This window comes from Phascolarctos cinereus, unplaced genomic scaffold (assembly GCF_003287225.1).
Source record: "Phascolarctos cinereus isolate Bilbo 61053 unplaced genomic scaffold, phaCin_HiC Scaffold_8;HRSCAF=390, whole genome shotgun sequence".
Classification (NCBI taxonomy): Eukaryota; Metazoa; Chordata; class Mammalia; order Diprotodontia; family Phascolarctidae; genus Phascolarctos; species Phascolarctos cinereus.
The window spans coordinates 25,362,625-25,382,624 of NW_027556291.1; the positions used below are offsets into that span (position 1 = coordinate 25,362,625).

Sequence of the window (20,000 nt, forward strand, 5' to 3'; positions counted from 1 at the left end):
GGTATACTTGTTTTCCAAAACTAGCATTAGAAAAAGGACTTTACTATAATTATAATGATTAATGTTGGGATACTTGTATCTCACTTTAAGCAAGGATTTAGCCAACTTTTTGCTTTTGGAGTAGATTCAAATCTGCAAGATGGCCGTAGCTTCAGAGTATGATGGCAGGTTTTAGGCTAAGCTTTGAAACCAGTCATAAATCACCAGGTTTTCTAGGAGGGGCAGCAGGCAGAGTGCAGGGCAGGAGGTGGGAGGTGGTGGTGGCATCTTTGTTCTAAAATGCCCATTTGGAACAATGGTTTACCATAATGGTCCACAAACCCCAAAATATCCTTTCAAGTGCATAAGATAAAAGGAAAAGGAGCAGGAGTTTCAAGAAGTCTTTCCATGGTGATCAAGGACTAGATTATTATCTCCAGGGAATCCTTTTCATAATTACTGCCAAGCTTTAGAAAGCATATATTCTTCAACATAAAGAATGTAAAGCATTTACCCCTTAAGAACTTTTGTGCTCTGGATATGGGACTCTAGTACTGGAGATGAGAAATAAATCCACTATATAACATGGCATCATTAACCACAGTTTTCCTGGTCCAAGACAATTGAATCAAAACATGAACAAAGTACATGCTGGGAATTCACAGGGCCATGCAACTTTGGCTTCAAATAGAAGAAATTTATCATGCTTATGTATTTCTACTACCTTTAAAAATACACCAACCTATAAGTAAAAGTTACATACATCTTTAAATAGACTATATAGACCAATTTTTTTAAATTTTAAAGTCACTTGAAAATAGTTGAGATATTATTGAGTACAATAACCAGCAAAGACATGGAAATAAAGACACATCTCATTTGAATAAGCTCCATGGGATATCCAAATTGTTTTTCTGTATAGCTATTACAAGTATGAGATAAGGGTATAAAGCTAACCTTAGCTAACAGAATAGAGTTGATCTGGCCAAGTGTATTGTAAGGCAAATTTCTGTTAAGTGGCTCATATTTTGCCAATGACTTCTATTGCAAAATCAGAGATGTGTTTCACCAGGAAAAAAGCAAACAAAAACAGGACACTGGATGTAATGAAGTTGTACTTTTCAGGATTCAGCAAACCTTCAAAAATCATTTATTCTGTCAGATTTAGAGCTAGAAGAGACCTTCAATAAATCATCTCCTCCAGAGGTTCCTAACCTTTTTGTGGGTGTCATGGACCCCATGAACCCCTTCTCAGAATCATGTTTTTAAATGCATAAAATAAAATATAGAGGATTACAAAGGAAGATATCTTGAAATAGTTATTAAAATATTTGAGAAACAAATTCATGGACCCCTGACCCAGTCCAACTGCCTCATTTAGAGAGGAGGAAATTGAGGCCCAGAGAGGGGAAAGGAACTTCCCTGAAGCTCACATAAGTAGCAAAGGTAGGATTCAAGCTATCCACAAGCAGTTTATTAAGCATCTACTCATACAATGTACTAAGCAATGGAGAAACGAATACAATAGGGAGAAGTCTGCTCTCAAGGAGCTTACATTAAAATTGGGGGGGGGGGGCGCCGGTAATGACACAGAATAGAGGATAGACAGTGATGAGAAGACACTAACAACTGAAAGTAGCAGAAAAGACATCTGGAAGGAGGAAACAGAATCCAATAAAACTAAGAAGGAAGATTTAATTTATCTTGATTGCTAACAGTTGAAGAAAAGTAGGTTTGATGAGAGGAGATTGAAGAAGTAGGTGGCACCTTTAAATCTGGGAGATTCTGAAGGGTAATGCTGGGCACTATGAACGAGTTAAAGGTTAATGATATTGCTTTCGTTGGGGATGTTTTAAAGTCCGTACCCCTCAAAAGGTCTGGACAGTTGCTTTCTTCAGGCTAAGTTTCCTTGGTACATAAGAGCGACAGCTCTGGGGCCTGTGGTACATCTTTTGGAGTCAGAGCCTTATTTTGAAATGTCTTGGGGGCTTCAGTCTTCTTAAAGGCCTTAGATTCTTTTTCATTATGAATCATCAGATCCTAGAATCTAAAGCTGGAAAGGGACTCGGAGATCATCTGGCCTAAACTGTCACCTGGTTGTGAGAAGGTTTTTCTCAGTCCCTCTGACGAAAAGGACCTCTCTTCCTCTAAGCACTTGGCCTGAATTTCTCCTTTGTCTTCCCTTGTATTTGGCATATTTTGTTATTCATATACTCGTCCTTCATCCCATGAGATTGGAAGGTCTGTGTTATAGGGTATCTCTGTATCTTTCCACCACCACCACCAATGGGATCAAAGGAACTTTCAGCCAACTTGTACTAAGTATTGACTGTGCATAAAGAAGAACCTGTGCCCTTGGAGGGAGAGGTGAAAGCTGTCTCTGCTAGAAGAAACAAGCAGGTCATGGTCCTTGCTTTCCCAACATGATGACCTTTCCCCTTCCACTCTCCCCCAAATGCATCCAGAGCGATACAGCTGAAACTCAGTTGGATGTTTAAAGTATACTGCTGCTTTCCTATACTCCAGGCAGAAGTAAATCCTCTACCGAGAAGTTACAGGTCAATCATGTACTGCTCAGCTTGACAGAGCATTGCAGAGTCTCTTTTGCAGGTCCACCACCCTTGTTTCAGGTCTGAACTGGCTGTTGCTGAGTTCTGTCCTTTGGGTTGCTCTGTCCTTCTGCCCACAAGTCCAAACACTGCAGCTATTTATCTCTGCTCCTTTGGCTTCTGGGGTTGGGGGGGGGGGAAGAGATGGGGAACAGGCTTCTGTATTTTGGAACCTGCCCTCTATTTCAGGTCCAAACTGGTCACTTCAGAGTGGTGTTTCTGGACTCTGACCACAGAACTCCCCTGCATTCATTTTTTGCTCTGTTCCAGACACATGGCACTCTGCTCAACTCTCTGCCCTTTCTTCACACCTTTCTGCCTTTTGAAGAGGGATTAGGAGTTTTACTCTGCCCCAAAGAGCAGGACTAGAAGCAATGTGTGGCAGGATTTCCTAAAAATAAGAGCTGTTCCCCATTTACTCCCAGGAGATGTAGTTCAGTCCCCCTCACTAGAGGCCTTGAAGCAAAAGGCAGATGACCCTTCTTAAGGTGTACTGGCCTGGGGATAACTTTTCAGGTGTAGATTAGATTCCACCAGCACTGGAGCCTCTTTCAATTCTGAGATTCTGTCCCCACAGATCCTACTTCGGGCCAAGGCTCCTGCTCTTCTACAGTGCCCCCAGAAGCATCATCTCAGTGTCTGGCATACAGTAATCACTGAGTAAATGCTCGTTTCCTTTCTTCTCACCCCTCTGGTCCCAGGGCTCCAGCCCTGGCCATTGAGAGGTGGGTAGGGGTTGGGGGCAGGGGGTGCGGTGTTCGGTGTTTGGTATTTTGTGTGTGTGTTTTTGTTTAGTTGGGTTTTTTTTTGGTTGGTTGGTTGGTTTTTTTGTTTTTTGGGTTTTTCACCCCAGATAAACATTAGCATCTCTAGAACTCTTCATTCTAGTTTGTTTATGGTTGCTACAACTGGGGATTCTCCCAAAGTCACTTCTGATTTGGGGAGGTTTTTAAGAGTTATTTACTGTATTTCTTCAGTGCCCCTGACCTTTCCCCCTTGCTGTTCCTTTGTTAGCTGATACTAGTGTGGAACCCTAGGATTCAGCAATCTCCTGGTGTGTTTTTTTTCTTTCCCCCAACCCTTGCACTTGTGGGCTGTTGCTAACCCCAGAGAAACAGAATCCCCTCTGCTTCAACTCCCACGTGGTTCTGTTTGCAAATTGGGAACTCTAGCCTCATCGGGCTGGGGAGCAAGGGAGGAGGGAGAAAGCGTTCCCTGGCCTCCCAGGGCCACAACCAAGGAAAAGCAGGCGAGGAGACAGAACATAATCTAAGTGACAGCCAGGAATCCCCGGCCAGTCGATCACAGAGGCTGCAGATCATTAGAGGGGGAAGGAAGGAAGGGAGCCCCGGAGCCCTCGAGCTCACCCGCTTCTCTTTTGGTAGTGACTTTTCAAAGCCATCAGTGGCAAAGACCACCAGACTGTCCCTACTTTTCCATGACACCTGGGTAAGTTGCACAGCCCGGCTTGCCCCGGGCCTTGGGGACCAACGTGGGGCAGCCTCCAGCCCGCAACCTGGCGGGCAGAGCGGGGCAGCAAATGTCCCATGCCCAGGTCCCCCAGTCCGCTGCCCCAAGCGTCCGCTAGCGGGACCGCCTGGCCTTACCCTGCTCGGTCCCTCTGGGCGCCGTCTGTGCCCTGACCCCCGGCCTCGAGGGTCCTGCGCTTTCCCCGCTCGCACCCCCTCCAAAACCCCCCCACCGCGGCGCATGCGCAGTGGCCACATTCCATCATGGCGGGGTCGTCCGGCGGCGGGCGAGCGGCTCCGCGCTGAGATTGAAGCGGCACCTTGCCGGCTGCGGCGCTGGGGCAACGACGACCGCGACGGCTCGCAGCTGGGTGGGGGAGGGCGGGTCAGTGTCGCGTTTGCCCCCTCAGCCCCCCGTTTCTCTCCCACCCTGTGTGTGGCAGGCAGTAAGTGTCCGTACCCCGTATCCCCCCCACCCCCACCCCGGGCAGCTGGGCTGGGTCGGTGTCGGGCTGAGGCAGCGTCGGCCGCGCGTGCGGAGGGAGCAGACAGCTCCCCGCGCCTTTCCCCCGCGCCCCCCGCCCCTAGCCCCTCGCCGGCGGGGGAGGGGCAGGGCAGGGCAGCAGCTGCTGCTGTACATCGCCGCCGTGCCTCCTTCTCTCTCGCTGCAGCGGCGACCGGCCGGCTGTTACTGTTAGGCGCACACATGCGGGGCGCGCGGGCCGGCCTGGGCCGAACGGGGAGGGCGGGCGGCGGGGGGCGCGCGGCGGCGCACACTGGCAGTTGGAGCGCCGGGGCGGGGGGGCTAGCAGGCGAGCAGAGCCCGGGCGAGGCGAGGCGAGGCTGGGAGCCCTCGGGGAGTGGGAAGGATGCGGAGGGGATAGAGTTACCCGGCGGCGAGGCGAGAGTCGCCCAGCCCAGCCCAGCTCTGCGGCTCAGCCCGGGTCTGAGCGTGAGAGCCTGGCGGAGGTGAGGGAGCAGGGGGGGAGGGGGAGGGGGAGGTAGGCAGGCAGCTCGCGGGGGGCGGGGGCCGGACGGAGCGGGGGAGGGGGGGAGGTGGGGGATATTTTGGGAGGGCTGCTGGAGGGAAAAGTTTCCGAATATGTGGGAGGGGGAGCGCAGCCTGAGGGCTCCTTTTACATCTTGGAGCCGTATTTGGATTTGCTGCTTAAAAAGTGCCTCTGTCCCCTGCGCTGTCGGGAGTGAGTGGAGGGACTTCTTTCCCAGCCCCCGCACCCTCAGCCACCTCCCCTGCAGCCACCAGCACTTGGGCACTTGTGCTGTCGCCTGCTAATGCCACGTAGTCTTCGGAGGCTTCTTCCCGGAGATCGGCAGCGGCCACGGACGGCTCCCTTGGCCAAGGGATTCCTCTCCTCTCCGGCTCTGTAGTGATTTAGAGCCTAACACCACTAGATTGCTTTCGAGTCCCCGGATAACCGGTAACCGGCCAACGGTCTGTTTCCTGCCTGGGAACGCACCGTTTGGGCGGAGGGGTGGGGAGTTGGCCCAGCTAGTTCAGCCGTTCTTTAGGTGGATGCTTTTTTTGTCCTTTTCCAACCAAGACCTACTGACTGTGGGAGAGGCGAGTTAAGCTTTGTGGGTAGTTATTTTGCTGAAGTGTCCGGTGCTCCCTGGGTGAAAGGACCGTTATCTAGCCCTCCTAATGCTTGAAACTGCCTGTTGCCTAACTGCTGCACTTTCTAGCTTAAACTATACTACTTAAATAGGTCGTGGTGACAAGCTCTTGTGCGAGGTAGATTCAAGTGCCTGTAATTCCGCGTTTACTGTAGGATTTGGAAAGCAAGCTATTTAGCCATTGTGTGTGTATATTCATGTAGAGCTCCACAGATACATAGGGTAAACAAAAGGTGACCATGGTAAGTGAATAGAATTCTGTTCTAAGGACAAACGACTTTGGTTTTAGGATGTCATTCATTAAGTTGTGCAAATAAATGATGTCTTTCAGCACCAGTGTGCTTTTTTCATTAGAAGTCTTTGCAGTGAGATGTTTTTGACAATAACTTTTTTTGAAAAGAGTTCTTTTTCTGACCCCATTATGGTATCTTTTGCCATTCCTCTTCATCACTGACTATTCCCAAGCAAAGTTGGTGCTATTTGAGCACCTTTTTCTTGAGTACTACAAAACGAAGTAGAAATGGACTTGCTTTTTCTCCCTATACTTTTTATTATGAGAATTACTTGAATGGGTGCCTTGTGTAGTTCTTTGAAACAAGCTATTTGGGGAACTCTAAGTGGTACTGTTGCAACAAGTTTTTCTTTTCCAAGAGTTGGCCTGAAGCAGGCAGCACTTTGGCAATGAGGTAAAATAACACATGTCTAGGACTGTTTCCTTTTTTTAAATTTTTTTTTTAAAATTAAACCTGGGTAAATGTTCTGATGTGGATTTTATTTAAGAACTGAGTGGTGATTTTGCAAGGATTGTGCCAGATTTCCAAACAAATTAGGTGCCATACTCAATTAATTCATAACATGCACACCTTTATAGGAAAGAAATCCAACTTTTCTTCCCTCTTTCTTTCACTCCACCTTGCAGAATGTGAGTACATGCCTCACTGAACTCTCCTTAGAGCCTTGAAACCATAAGTGAAACACTTTCCTATATTTAAAAATGCTAATTTTTGAAATAGTATTACTTGCATCCTATCAAGGGTCTATGACACATACCTAAAAGCTTTCACCTTTTTTTTTTTAATTTTTGGAAATACCAGCAGGACGTATTATACTTTTATATGCACTTCATTCCTTTATTCTTTGCTAATTCTGAACATTTAAACTAATACTTGCAAAGTTATGTTCATACGAAAGTCTATTAACAAGTTAAGTGAAAGATTAATTTCAATCAGAAGATAAATGGATCGCTAACTTGAGAGGCTTTGAAATTGTGGTAAATATATCCTGGAAATGTTTTTCCATTCACAAGGTTCTAGGGAGCTTTACTTTATTCTGCTTTTGAGATAAATGTGAAGATAAGATTAAAACTTTGTTTTCAACAGTCACAAAAGTTTGCAAAATGCCCTAAAATGTTAGTTTTTCTTCTCATTGGATTATCAGTACTACTTAATTTATGTCTGCATTATCGAAGTACTATGTTTTTCGTAATGTTGATTTCACCTGCTTTTGTGTCTGTCTCAGAGCAAGCTGTGGTTAAATTAGCCAAGGTTAAGGTAGTTAGGTTCAGCAGTTATCCTTTCTGCAAGCCAGAGTTTAGCTGAAGAGTAAGTACAGTACACACTGACCTCTTTATTATATCTTTGAAGAGCTTATTGTAAAATGAGTGAGTAATTCTTTCACTTCTAATTCAGATTGCCTATGTCAGTACAGACAGGGTATTCTAATGTCCCAAATACCTTTTTTTAGGCTTTGTGTAAAATTACTGCGTATGTAACGCCACTGCAATTCTCTTAGTAAGGAAAATCTGATCCCAGTTTCATTTTTATTATGCTTCAAATCTGTGATAGTTCATAATACAGTTTGCTCTGGCTGTGTCTCAGATGTGACTCAAAATTAAGTGAGAAGTCATCTGGCACTTTAAGACCTTGAAAGTAGGCAAGTTTATTCTCTCAAAAGTGCAGAGAGGCTTTTTTTTTTTTAAGATTGGACCTTGGGATTATCTTTAGTGCTTTCATTCCAGGTAAAAACAAAATATTAATTTGAAGCCAACTCAATAACTGACTGTTTATCAAAACATGTAGTATACATAAAGATAATTGTAAACTTATGAAATAAAGTGTTCAGTTTTGTTGTTGTTTAAAGGCAAGTCAGAATATTTTCTTTATACATATAGCCTTTAAAAATTGGGGGAGGAGGAGCTCACTGGGTGGAATTAAAAATTTTAATATAAATAAATATATTAAAATCTCTTAGCACTATTGATTTATATCAGCAGTCTTGATGTACAGAGAAGACTAATTTATAGTGGTAGCTGAAGGACCTCTAAAAGTCAGTAGCCTTTCTAAGACTAAATATTAGGTGACAATATGTGTATTTATATTTAATGTGATTTGAGATTCTAAAAATTGAGAAATTACTAGACGTCTTGTGTCCTTCTGAGGGTAAATTGATGAGTTCTTTAAAAAAATCAGACTGTACTTCCTTTTGCACACTTCATAGTGCTAAGATGTTATTCCAATATTCGAGTAAGACCATACTATTTAGAACGGAAAATTGTACTTTGGAGATTAAGATACATTTAGGTAGTTGAGGTTACATTATGTCAATGAAAGCAGTACATTTATAGATATTAGTCTAATACAGTAGCCCTTCACATTTCCATGCCTGAGCCACTGTTTTTCAGATCATGAAGTATCACTCACTGCATCAAAGAGTAAGGGGCTACAACCCTGAAATTGAGGCTTGAGAGTCTGTCTAGGAATTAGAATATAACACATGCTCCCTATGAGCCCATGGATCTTTGCCAGAGCTAAACATAATTTTATGAGTTAGAAGGTGACTGTATCTGTAGCTCAGACTTTCCTTTTTTGGCCTTCATTATAAAGTAAGTATAACTTAAATATAGTGTTACTTTAAGGAGGAAATCTTACTTAAGAAATGTCATTGGGGGTCAGACCAATGGTCCATCCTACCTTGTTTTCTATGTCTGATAGTGCTAACAAGGGAGATTTTAGATGAACGCATGGTTGCCCTCTATGACTTACACTCCACAAGGTCACACATAGGCATCCCAAATATCGCTACCTTTCCTAATATCCCAGTCTGGATTTATCATCCACAAACTTATTGTGTAAATCATTCTTGAAGCTATTCATATTTTAGCCTCTATCAGCTCTTGGGGGTAATTAGTTCTAGAAATCAGTAACCTACTGTTCGAAGTAGGGCTTCCTGTACTGTCCTAAGACTAAGTCAAGGCATGCCCCCTAGAACTAGTTCTAGGATTGCAGGATTTGGCGATCAAGGCCATGTTTACCCAATCTATACTACTTATGACTTATTTCCATCAAATTTTCTCAGCCTTTTTTTTTCCAAAGTGCAACCATAATTTTTTTGTTGCCTGTCCTCAAGGACTGTTGCTTTCTTGAGACCTTTAATAATTGTAGAACCCTATCCCCAAATGATCTGTTATTTCAGCAAGCATATTGTTTTCTTGCTTCAGAAAACTGTAATATAATCTTCCCATGTGTATGGGAATGTTAATTTTTGGCATGAAAATGTTGTGGTCTGCTGTATGGGAATCTGCTTATCTTAAAAATATTGCCTAGCTGTTGTTTTTAAGTGTACCCAGCATCTTTCACGTTTTATTCTATATGCATATCTGCTAATATCAAATCATTCAAAATAGCAATTTCTCCAAATCTTTGTTTTCTAAAAACATCCTTATTCATTATGTCTAGATTTATGTAGGGCAACTTAAAAGTTGTGCCTTTAGTATTTAAGCTATCCTTGTATGTGCTGTTTTCAATGCTTACTCTCTCTCCCACTTAGAACCATTTTGAAAATGGTTTAGGGATATTTAGTGATAGTTATTTTTGATGGTCTTTGTCTTGATGATATATAACAAGGGCTACATGGTGCTTTGAAGGTGCACCAAAAATGTGTACTTGTCCAAATTAGTCATGTACTTTTCTTAGGATTTGGTAAATAAGCTATAGTTTTTTTCACTTAACCCTTAATAGCTTAAAGATTAGCATTTTGTTTGTGATGATTCCAGTTTTATGTAGGAATTTTATAGAGTTTTGCATAATATTTATATGCATATAATGTGTCTGATTCTGTATCTCTACCCTGATCTTCCACTTGCCCACAGGACGTCTATAAATTCCATTGGGGAGATGGTGGGTATTTGTTCAGAAATATCTTTCTGCCTTCACCCATGCTTACTTAGTATGCTGCAGCAATATTGCGGCAAGGAGACAGGTATAATCAGTCCTTCAATTTTACAAATAAGTACATTTTATAGTAGTCACTGTATATGACAGAGAAGGGAGTTCACATATTGGAATAATTTACATTCAGTTTTGGCTTCAATATTTAAATTACTCTGTTAATTTTTCCAAAATTTTCCATTTCCCACAATAATATTTTATATCATCAAAAATTAAATACTTGTAAAGTAACATGAGGACAAAGAAAGAGCTTGGTGTAAAATTCTGTAAGCAGTGCTTTGGGTTGGATATCGCAGTCCTCTTTAAGTCCTACAATGTTCCATGAAGCCTTCTGCAGCCCACATTGATTTCTCCCTCTTTCTGATCATGCACAGCATTTACAGTTAATAACAACTTGCATTTTACAGTATTTTATGGTTTAGAAAATACAAATATATCATCACATTTACTCCTCACGACAACCTCTTCTGGTATTTTGAATTTCTCCTTTGCACTTAGAATGCAATTTGTATACATTTGTCCCATATGAAACAAGAAGCCCCTTGAGGGCAGACACTTTGTCCTTTATTCCTTAGCACCTCCAGTAGTACCATCCGTGACACCATTAAGGTATGTTTGTTGGGTTGTATTACATTAAGCCTAGCACTTTATTATATATAGAAAGTCCCCAATTTCCAAACAGAATCTTTTTTGAAAAGTTTCTCACTAAGTTTTTTGGAATGGTAGAACAAGTTTTCCTGTAGAAAAAATTATATCAGTGATGGTTATGTTCCTAGGCTGAGCCACACTTAACATACAATGCAAGGGAAATACTGTATATGGTATTTGAAATTAAAAATTAAAAATAAAAGAATGCTATTATGATTGTAATTTAAACAATTTAGTGAGGCATTTTATTGTAGATGCTGGCATTTGAGAAAAGAGTAGTTAACAAGGGTAGACTTGTACCAAAAATTCTAAAACAAAACTCAAGGCATTTTCAAGGACTTTAAAGGCTGATAGCATTTATTCGTTGTCATGTCTAATTTCAGTTCTTAATTGTAGCTTTTGTTTCCTTTGACACAGATGTCTTACTAGTAATTTTTTAAGGGTTATCAATCATAGGTCAATCCTCTCTTCCTTTTTTTAACTCTGAATTTTCTGAGGTACCTAGGCTAGAGCTGGAAGAAGAATGGAGGTTTGTAGGATCACTGATATGTAGCTGGGAGGGATTTAAAGGCCATCTTGTTCACTCCTTTTATAGATGACAAAACTGAGGCCCAGGGAGGTTACTTTCTTTTGCCCAAGGTCATACTGGTAGTGGACATCAAAGGCAGGATTTGAACCCATGGTTCTCTTTAAAAGACTATTTGTACATTTAAGTAAGTGCTTGCTGGAGGTGGAATTAACTGAATGCTAGTGGCAGAAGAAGCAAGTTGGAGGGACCTTCATTCCCTTGGCTGGAGTGAGGGGGCAGGAGGGCCAGAGAGAGACAGAAATGTTGGGTCAGATAGTCCCTGTGTTGGCCACCAGGTGGTACCATTGACCCAGAACAGCTTGGTTTCTATGTAGAGGAGTAGAAATGGTGAAGAGACTTTTGGTCTTGCCTGTTCAGTTGGACATTTATATAACCGAGGCATTCAGAAGTAAGGGAGCACCTCTTCTGTCTTTCCCATGTGTAAAATATTTCATTTGTGTAAGATACATCTCAAAGATATTGGAAAGTCTTTGAAGGCAAAGACCATGCCATATATTACTTTATATATCCCCCACAATATGTGGCACAGTGTTGGGCATATAGTATTGAATACTAGCTAGTATTTATAGAACACATTAATGTTTACAAAGTAGTTTTGCATATATTATCTCATTTAGTCCTTACAACAAACCTGGGAGGTTGATTCTATTGTCATCCCCGTTTTGTAGATGAAGAAACTGAGGGGCTGAGAGGTGAAGAGACTTGCCCAGGGTTACACAGCTAATAAGTGACTGAAGCAGGATTTAAAGTTGGGTCTTAATCTCAAATTCATCTCTCTATCCCCTGCACCACCTAGTATTTTACTCAATAAATGTTTATTGAATTGAGTTAACATTCTTTAAGTAAAGCTTTTGCCTTATTTTTATGGTTGTAGTCACCCAAATCATTTAATTCCATAGCATGTGCTTACTTTTATATTTCAGCAGATCTTTTATCACTATTGGTGTTCTTTCCAATTATGTAAATCACAACTCATTCATGTTCTTTCATCCTGGGTGACTTTTTTTTTATACCTTCCCATACATCTTCTGTAGGGAACCCCGCTAGTATGTGGGGGGGGCATCCTTTACTTCTCTTAACATTTCATGGACAGCAGTGGAATACACAGGCTGCCCATTGGTTATTTCTTGTTCTTGCTACATGACCAACTCACCTTCTTTTCCAGTCAGGCATCTCTCCAATGACATTCTTTATGCCTCTTCTCTTGTACAGTCCTGGGATTATAATGTGTTGCAGTCTTCTTGTACCCACCATATACCTCTCCAAAGCCTTTTGGGGTAACCTCGAATACTGATTGGGGGGGGGGTTCCCATGACTCAGAAATATAGCAGCATCAGAATAATAATGGTTACAAAAGAGATGGGTCTTTGTTTTCAAGATGAAACTTTGAGTCATTAGAAGCACTACACAGTTTCCTAAAGGCAATCCAGCTCATTTTCTTCTTCCTGTTTAACTTGGGGCCCAGCTCCTTGTCCACACACAGTGTCTTTCCAAGATATATGTATGGATGGCCCAGTTTTATGGGTTGGCCATCGAACTGTGTGTTAGTCTAGACAATAGGCATTCTACACTCATTTGGTTTTTTTCTATTGTAAATAGGCCAAAGTGTTGAATTTTTGCTTAAAAGGAACTAAATTCATTTTTCAATGAGAGAAAAACTTACCAAATTTTGTCTAGCTAACCTAATTAGTATGCAATGAAAATTGTCTTACATTGGACCTGGGCTCAGAAACAAACTAGTTGCCTTTTGGAACAAGGCCTGGAACTAGAGTTGCCTTGAGTTCAGGGTTGGGGGTGGAGGTACCATTCTTTGTAATTTAACTCCTTTATGTTGATGTTTCCTGACTTTGGGAATCTGTTGATCTACTTAGTGCAAATACTGATCATTTTTCATTGCTTTCCTCATAGCCCACCTCTATAGTCCTCATCCATTACTTGTATCTTTGGGAAAATACCACGATTAAAAATTTGTTGTTATTGTGTAACTGCTATGTAACACATCATTTCGCTTTTTGTCATAAATGTAGATCCTTATGACATATATCAAACAAAGAAAAAATTAATGTCAGATACACTTGATCATTTTAGTAGCTTTCACTAGAGCTATACAATTATAAATCCTTAAAGAAATTATATATGTAATATGCTGATCTTTCATTGTCTTATTACATGTAAACATATATTGTTAATTCATGCTATACCTCAAGCTGACTATTATGATGAATAATTATTATATCAAACTACACTTTTTATCAGCATTATGATATTTATAAATGAGGCAACATGGTTTAGTCGAATAATGATGCAGTTTTATATTGTTAGTGGCCAAAACTAAAATAATGGAAGATCACACCTTCTCAAAGTTTTACCTAATTAGCACTGACGTTTAATATAAATTTAAAGGAGTAACAGAACATGTTAATCTGCTTTCAATCTGGAAATTTCCCAGAAGGCTTAAATCTCCAAACACTTGACAATAGTATATTCCAGAAATTACTTTTGTAATATTTGAGGGTTTACTTTTTAATGCACCTGTATGTAACTTCATATTTCCATTTTAAAAAAAATAAAAGACCTGAGTAAGTGGTTGTCATGGAGAATTCCAAGTCTGATGAATACTATTTTTGGAATGGAGTAGGGAACATGAGCTACACAGTGAACTCTGCAGTCTGAATTGAAGCACACACTTGGCTGTTGGAAATGAAAAAAGGTAATAAAAATTATGAAATTACGGGTAGTCAGAGCCTAGAATTTTGGTCCTGCAAAATTCTGGGGTTGAGAGCATTCAGATTGGCTATTGTGAACTTGAATCAGGCTGAATTATTCTAAGAGGTAGTTGTATTTTTAAAGAAAGATTGTTAGTAGAGCCTAGAATAAAAAAATTGAATAGTACTCTTTGAAAGGAACACATTTATGTCACAGAATAAAATGTGTTTAGTTTTAGAATAGCACTTCCACTCTTCTGAACGTTTTCAAAATTAGCCCAATCTGATTTACTAGATTTGTTTTCATTTTCTGTAAGGTAATATACGGTAGTGATGATTATCTGACCAATAAGGGAATACAGTAGTTTCTATTTTTTAAAAAATCCATAAACTATTATGCTTCCTTTTTTTCCTTTTTCTACATTGGTGTTATTGTTTAAATGCATGTAAGTCTCATGGCTGAGCTATTTTCTCTATGTGGTATGTACTAGGACATAAAAATATTTTTATTATTATGTGCAATAGGCCATTTAAACCTCTCTTTGCTGCAAATCTTGAAGCACTTTTGAAACTCTGAAGGTGTTTTTCTTTTACTTAGCCAGAAGTCGAAATTGTAAATCCTGCAGAGGTGGCTGAATATCTCTTTGAGCTTGTTTGTTTTTTCCTCCTGCCTCCCGGATTCTGAAGTGGCTGATGCCAGAGTTTTCTGCTTAATTCTTTGTTTCAGTTTAAGGTTAATACACACAGAACTTCCCTAGATGAATTCATGAGATTTTGTTTTTCCCTTTGTGGAAATGTCCCTCAGCATTTTGTGATTTTCCTCACATGATAATTTCTTTAAGGACTGCTTCATGTTGAAGCATCACAGCTATAGAGAATAATGACAAAGTTGTGGGGAGAAAAAAAGCAGCAGACTGGTAGCTTCTAGAAGAATTTATTAGGAGATTTCAAGAGAGTGGAAAGCAAAATTAAAAAGCCGCATTGAGCAAGGTACTTTAGTAGAGAGAATAGTTAATTGACCTACCTAATGAGATGGAAAATAGATTATGTTGGGGGAGGGGCACTTCTTGAAACAGCCAGAGAGATTCTCTACACTGAAAAAAAATCCTTGGCAACCAAGCCTTTGTCAAACTGTCCTTCATTATGTAGTTATTTATCTTACTCTATGTGGGAGATGAAAGCATCAGTTAAAACAAATGTTAACTTATCTGGGCTAAGAAATAAAATAACCTACTATATTGGCTTTTTATTTGGATCTCCACTTTATGACTGAAATGTCATCAATGAAGATGACACTAAAGCTTATTGGTTGCTATATTTGTGCCACATGTTTGATCTGATATCAGAATTTTAGCTTCACATGATGAAGATATACTTATCCTTGTGACAAAGACAAACAGAAATGCAATCCTGGTTTTACTCTCAAATGTTAAGTGGCCAGGTTACGCAGGTGTTTGTAGCACCTTAGGTTGATTCTTTATCTTTTAAGCACTGAGCAGTTCTTTGTTCTCTCCTCAAAACATAGCGCATAACTTATTTCTCAACAAAAAGAGGGACAGATGCTCTGCCAAAGGTAAGTATTTTCAAATCCTGAAATGTCTACTTTACCAGACAGTAAAGCTAGGAAATTGATTTTGGAAGGTAAAGCAACTATTCTGGTGTCTCTCTACAGGAGTAATAGTTTGGATTTCAAGCTTAAGTAATTTTCACAAGTGCTTAGAGGTGAACTCTTCATAACTCTGCTCAATATTCATAGATTATTCAGGTTTGGGGTTTTCTTTAAAACCTTTGTGACCCTTTTCTGATCTCTGTCTCCATCCATGCTTCTCAGACGGGAAAGAACAGATCATCCTCAGTTAAAGTCAAGACAGTTCTCTTAAGTGCTGCCTATGTTTGGGGTGGGGGTGGGGGGAATCCAGCAATAGTATTCTCATTACAAATTCTCATAGCAAGACTGACTTCTCTTAATCTTGAGACTTTTGAAACTGATCAAGCTTGGATGTCACATGAAGTTGAACCAATTCATTAAACTGATTTTAGATTTAACTTATCTAAATTCCACAGTTACTCTGTTGTGGTTCAGGCATTTCAACCATGTCTGACTCTTCATGACCCTATTTAGGGTTTTCTTGGCAAAGATGCTGGAGTGGTTTGCCATTTCCTTCTGCAGCTCATTTTACAGATAAGGAGACTGAGGCAAACAGAGTGAAGTGACTTTCCAGGGTCACACAGCTAGTAAGTGTCTGAGGCCTGATGCTGTATCCACTGCATCACCTAGCTGCCCCCCAAAAAGGCCACAGAAACCAAGATGGTAGGTCAAATGATATCCCCTGGGTGTATCATGAGGCCTTTTATGTACAGGGTACTCATCTAAACCCATTGTATCCTAGAAAGCCTATAATAATGTTGTTTTACTTGCCCCTTCATCCTGGGATTACAAGAGTATTCTGTTTTCTGATTCTAAACAGCTCATTGTGAACTAAATGCAAGGTAGAAGTATTTACCGGCTTCCTGAGTGTGTTGGGAGAGCGATAACTGTACCTTTCTACTTCCCCAACATTGCTCTGATACTCCTAGCCTGTTAACTTCTTCTCCCTTGCAGTGTCTCCAGTGGCCAGAGAAATGGTATTGGGCATCCTTCCCTGATGAGTTGCACTCTTCTCAAGGGTGGATGTACCAAAATACATCTTTCTGACCTTGAGAATGATAACATGACCTGCAAGTTCCAGTTACCTTGACTTTATAGTAATTTACTAATTCAACTTAACCTTCCAAGACACACATTTCTTCAATTGTACCCTTAAAACAGTTAGTATTCCATCTGCCCCCAGCCTTTTCTGTATCTCTTAATGAGTGCAAAAGGAGTACGTGTAGTTTTCTTTAATTTGTTGCAGCATCTTCAGTCAGAAGAAATTGTTTTTTGGGAAAAGGGACTCAGCGCAGGTGAGACAGTTGACTCAGACTGGGCCCCAAAACAGCTACCTCTCAACTCTGTTAAGTCTAAGAAATCGAGTTGAGATTAGTGATTTGACCAGTTTCTTTAGAATGTGAATAACATGGACTTCCACTGAACTTAATTTAGTCATTGTAAAGAGTACTATTTCTATAATATTGTGAGTTTTTTCCTAGACAAAAATGAAGTATTCATGGGTTGTTTTAAGTTTATTGTACTGCTGACACCTGAGTATCTTAAAATAAGTAAAAAGTCATTTGCCATCATAGAAGTACTTAATGCCACTCCGCTTCAGTTTAAGAAAACTGGTTCCTAGGGAAAATGGCAGTCCTGCTAGCTATTTTAGACTTTAAGTATCAATGTCTCAGTAACTGTGTTGTCGGAAGATAACCAACGTAACTCAGTTTTACTGAGTCCAACTCTTGAGAGGTGTTGAAAGCTAGTTTTGGTTTTTTTACCATGTCTCCAAATTATTAATGCACAGCCCCAGTGATTCTCCAGAGGGATCTCAGTCCGCTTTTCCAGTCATCTGAATTGTGACCAAAGGAGAATTCTGTTGGAATACTTGATCCCATTCCTGAACAACTTAAGAACTAGGAAATCCCTGCAGAGTCTTGATCACCTCTAGAAAATTCAGGGACATGCAAGTGAAAAAGTGAGGGGGGGGGCTGTAAGGAACAGAAACCCTCCCTGCAGTGGAAATGAGTCTCCAGTCAATCCCTACATCTCCTGGTGAGTCTCTTGGGAGTAGAAGTTTCTCAAGTTTCACTAAATCAGGGGTTCTTTTTTGTGTATCATGGATCCACCTTTTTGGAAGTCTGGTGAAGTCTTTGGATCCCTTCTCAGAATAATGTCTTTAAGTGTACAAAATAAAACACGTAGGATTGCAAAGGACACCAGTTAAATTGAAAATGTTTAAAAAAGTTCACAGAGCCCAGGTTAAGAATCTCCCCTCTCAAGGTTGGAGGGTGTATTTAGGAGTAGTATTTTCTACCTCTTCATAAAAGAGGGAGGGAGTATTGTACAATTATCCAGACCTTTAAAGCAACCTTCTTCAGGTATACCAACCCTAAGGACCCTTGCTAGCTAAAAACATTCATATTTTCTCATTTATCGCTCACTCCCTCTGACAGTCCTTCAGTAAGGTATAACTTTATTGCTGTGCCATCTTATTTCAGCTCATAAAATCTGGCGCTGTATTATCAATGAAAAGCTGTGGGTATTTGTTTGTAGAATGCATGTGAAAGGGATCTTCATGGGGCCAAGAAAATTCTGGCTCCAAACTCAAGTACTTACAAAGCAGCTGGCTAAAAAAATATTACTGACAGTGCAGTGTATTTTCACCAGATGGTGTTTTCAGATGTTACAGCTCAGCTGTCCCTTCTGTTAAACCAAGCTCACTTCTCACTTTTTGGAAAGTAAAGTTACTTATGGATGAGTTCATTAGACTTTCTTAACTTCAAATGATTTCTGATAAGTTTGATTATTTTCTAAGATCTACATTGTTAGTACCTTGAGAAAAAAAATCTGGGTTGTGCTGCTGTGCTCCACTTTGCATTTTAAAATACTTTTGAGTGGTAGCCCAGCCTTGTAGGTTGTTTAAAACCAGCAAGCTCCAGCCTTATCTGTCTTTTGAGGAGTAGTCAGGATGGTGTGAAGAGCTATGTACCAGTGACTTTTGCCTTAGGTGGAGAAAAATTTTTGAAAGAGCCTGTAGCATTTGTCACTAGTTAATAGGTGCTATCTGGTAGCTACATTGGGAGTTACCAAGTGCTCGAAAGTTTGCAAAGCACTTGGCTTACAACAATCTTGAGGTAAATACTATAAATGTTATCCTCACTTTACAAATGAAGGAACTGAAAAGTGAGGCTCACACAGCTAGCTGAGGTTTTCATGTAGTTTTCCCAGTAACTGCAGCACTCTATGTGCTATAACAGAAACATTAGCCAAACGCTAAGAAGATCTTCACCCCAGAGATTGTTTGGGAGGCAGGACAGCATTGGTGGAAAGAACACTGGCTCTGGAGTCAAAAGACCTGGTTCAGATCCAGCATCTGGTACATGCTACCTACGTGACCCTGAGCAAGTGACCTCACCTCTGTAGGCCTCAGTTGACTCATCAGTAAAATGAGGGGTTTGGAATAGAGGGCCTCTGAGGTTCCTTCCAGCACTGGATCTGTCATCCTGGGAAATTCCCAGAGATCCTGATAGTTTCCCTTATCACTAGGCTAAAGCAATGTGAGCATCGAAGAAATATACTCATGTATTTCCCCCTCTTTCCCCACTGATTTTTCTTGAATGTCTAATAAGAAGAGGCAGAGTTTTTCCTTGATTTCCTTCAGCCTCAGAGCACATGAACATGCGCTAATTTGCATCTCTGGGTCTAATAGGCTTGTCAAAGATGGTCATCATTATGGAATTTGGTCACTAAAAAACAGAAAAGTGTGTTTGGGCATATCTTCATGTTGAATCGTGCATACTTTACCCCAAAGTCACCAATCCCTGAAAGACCTTTGAACAGGTTTACATTCATTCCAACAACCTTAAATACATAGCTTGTTTCATGCAATCTCCATTTTGAAATTTTTAAAAACTATTGTTGCCTACTGATTATCCATTAGTGTCTCATTCCAAGAGGAAACGTTTTTCTAGAATTTGAAACCAAAGAAAAAACTTAATGATATCAACATTAGGTTTTGGAAATTTGATAAAGTTACTCTTAAAATTTATCATATCAGTGTTTTTTTTTATCATGGATATCTGAAACTATGAGTATAGTAATACCTCAAACAATTTTGTCATGGTATATGTGGTTCTTAGTGAATATAAAATTTGAAATAATTTCTCCCTATAAATTTTTAAGGTCTTCCTAGTGAGTAAAGGAAGTTTAGTCTAGAAATACCAGTTTTCTTAAACCAAAGACTCAAGAAATTAAGGAGTACTTCAATGTACCTTTAATTCCTGGATGCAACAATTGTAGAGATTCTTATGTGTAAAGAATTTCAGGTTTTCAAAGTTATGTAATAAAGCTTATTGTAATTTAAATTGTTCCTTTAAATTCAATTTAATTGACCATTTATTAAGCACTTACTATATGCTAGATTAATAAGACATGGTTCCCATTCTCAAGGAATTTAAAATCTAATCTTTCACTTATTACCTGTTTTTATTTTAGCTTACAGAACATT

At 40.3% G+C, this 20,000-nt stretch overlaps 1 protein-coding gene across 1 annotated transcript in view; it reads left to right on the plus strand.

Moving 5' to 3' along the window:
• Window positions 1-4,330: 4,330 nt before the first annotated feature.
• LOC110193055 (fibronectin type-III domain-containing protein 3A-like) overlaps window positions 4,331-20,000 on the plus strand; it is an 81,319-nt gene continuing 65,649 nt past the window's right edge. The window contains exon 1 of the mRNA XM_078147737.1: window positions 4,331-4,503. The gene's annotated coding sequence lies outside the window, so the exon portion shown is untranslated. The remainder of the gene's footprint in view (window positions 4,504-20,000) is intronic.